The sequence below is a fragment of the Arvicanthis niloticus genome, chromosome 3 (genome assembly GCF_011762505.2).
Source record: "Arvicanthis niloticus isolate mArvNil1 chromosome 3, mArvNil1.pat.X, whole genome shotgun sequence".
NCBI lineage: Eukaryota > Metazoa > Chordata > Mammalia > Rodentia > Muridae > Arvicanthis > Arvicanthis niloticus.
In genome coordinates, this window is record NC_047660.1 from 44,279,760 (window position 1) to 44,282,294 (window position 2,535).

At 46.7% G+C, this 2,535-nt stretch overlaps 1 long non-coding RNA gene across 2 annotated transcripts; it reads left to right on the top strand.

Annotated features, from left to right (window-relative positions):
• The first annotated feature begins 645 nt into the window (after positions 1-645).
• Positions 646-2,060, top strand: LOC143441574 (uncharacterized). 2 transcript variants are annotated; one of them, XR_013109134.1, is made up of 2 exons: positions 646-973; positions 1,777-2,060. It is a non-coding gene; the product is annotated as an uncharacterized LOC143441574 (long non-coding RNA). The 2 variants fall into 2 exon arrangements; XR_013109135.1 differs by having other exon boundaries at positions 1,786-2,060.
• Positions 2,061-2,535: the final 475 nt, after the last annotated feature.

Sequence of the window (2,535 nt, forward strand, 5' to 3'; positions counted from 1 at the left end):
AGGAACACCATAACCAAAAGCATCTTTTGGGGGGGGGGAGGGGGGAGGGCTTATGTCATCTTACAGCTCTAAGATGACGCCATCACTGAGGAAGACAGGGCAAGGAACTGATGCAGAAATCATGAAAGCATGCTACTTTCTGGCTTGCTCAGCACTCAGGACCAGTGGGATGACCCTCCCACGTCAACCATTAATCAAGAAGATGCCCCCACAAACTTGCCTACCTACCGGCCAATCCAATGGGGGCTTTTTCTCAATTAAGTTTCCCTCTTCCTAGAGGACTCTAGTTTGTGTCACAATGACAAAAGGCTAGCCAGCATGGGAAATTGGTGGTGGACCTTTTAGGGGGGGCTGATTTAATTGGAGAGTTAAGTCCTGGGTGGGTTCCTTGAAGGGGATATCAGCACCCTAACTCCTAGTCTTCCTCCCTGTGCTTCCAGGCCACCATGAATGGGCATCTTGTTTGGCCACGTGCACTTGCCTTGATGTTTTGTCTTACTACAGGTCCAGAACAGTAGGCCAGAACGTGTGATTCTCTTAGAAACCTAAACCTGTGGAAACCACAGCCAGGAGCAGTCGGCCCATGAATAAGCCAAATGGGCTACTGCTGGCAACATCTGCCCCAGATCCTAGACATGGAACTTCAGGATCTAATGTTTGCCTTGCAGGACAGTTGTCTTGCTCTTTGTACATGCTACTTGATACTGACTAGGGTCATCTGAGGAGAGGAACCTCAGCTGAGAGACTGCCTCTGTCCGGCTGCCTATGGTGTAGGCCCTTTTCTGGACTGATTGGCTGTAGCCTGTGCCACCCCTGGGTAGGTTGTCCTAAGGCAGGTAAGACAGCAGACTGGACAAGCCAGAAGGAATAAGCCAGTAAGCAGCACCGGTCTCGATTCCTGATTCCTGCCCTGACTTCCCTCCAGATGGACCATTTTAGGCCTTGTAAGCCAGGTCAACCCTTTTCTCCACAGGTTGGTTTTTGTCTCAGGGTCTTATCACATCATGGCAAACCAAACGGAGAACCTGCCCCCACCCCCTTCTGTCTCTGTGCCTCATTCCTTCCGTGTGGAACAGGAATTTTCACTCTGTAAATCTGTGTTAGAAATATGTACTTTTTTTTGGCGGTGGTGGCTCACACCTTTAATCCCAGCACTTGGGAGGCAGAGGCAGGCGGATTTCTGAGTTCGAGGCCAGCCTGGTCTACAGAGTGAGTTCCAGGACAGCCAGGGCTACACAGAGAAACCGGATCTCAAAAAAAAAAAAAAAAAAAAAAAAAAAAAAAAAAAAAAAAGAAATACGTACTTTTGCTAGGCAGTTGAGGGAAATACAGATGGATCTCTGTGAGATTAGGGCCAGCTCCAGGACAGTCAAGGCTACATAGAGAAACCCTGTCTTGAAGAAACCAAAAAATGAAGGGAAAACAAAAAAAAAGAAAAAAGAAAAAAAAGCAATGTGTACTTTTTAAAAAACTGGGCACACAGCCAGGATCTCTGAGAAAACCATGAACTTTGATTTTTGGTTTTTGGTTTTTGAGCAATTTCCAACTGTTGAGATGGCAGGGACCCTTACAGATGAATTGGATGCAAGTTGCATTGTAAATTAGGGGCGAGCTTCTTGCAGGGCGGGTGTAATGTTGCCATTTAAGGAGATGTTTGTCGGTCACAATGACAAGGGGCAGACAGAGATGCTTAATCTTGATTGTTGACTCCAGTGGACTGAGAGATGCCTCCAAGTGCAGCGAATGAATGCACGTCTGTCTGTCTGTGTCTTGGAGGGATTCCAGGAAGGAACAACTAAACGAAGGTGGGAAGAAACACCCTCCATGTGGGATACACTGTACTGCATACCGTGACCTGAGGTGGAATAAGAGCGAGAAATCCAACAGCAAGCACAGGCACCTGTCCCTCACTCTCTGCTATGTCACAGCCTCCTACCACAGAAGCCTAAAACCGTGAGCCAAAACATAGCAACAAAAAGCTAACTAACACGAAGGTCAAAACTGTGTGATTTGAAATGAGAAAATAAATCAAACACATAAGTCCAAGGTTTTAAAATCCTGATTGTGCTGCTAGGTTTTTTTGTTTGTTTGTTTGTTTTTGTCAACTTGACACAAACCTAGACCTTGATTGAGAATAAACTCTCCCTACCCTTCAACCAGCTCCCCACCCCACCCCTTCCATCAGATTGCCTGTGGGCAAGTCCCTAGGGCATTTTCATGATTACCCTCAGATGTGGGAGGGCCCAGCCCCATGGTGGGTGGTCCCATCCCTGGGCAGGTGGTCCTGGGCTGTATAACAAAAGCAAGCTAAGCGGTTTAGGAGGAGTGAACCAATAGCAGCTTCTTCCATGGTCTCTGTTTGAGTTTCTGCCCCTCTGACCTCCTCTGATGACAGACTCTGAGATGAAGGAAGGAGCTAAATTCATCCTTTTCTCCCCAGGTTGTTTTTGGTCATGTATATTATCACAGTATTAGAAACCCTAACAAAGACACTGACATACTCCAAAACAAACAAACGAACAAACAAACAAACAA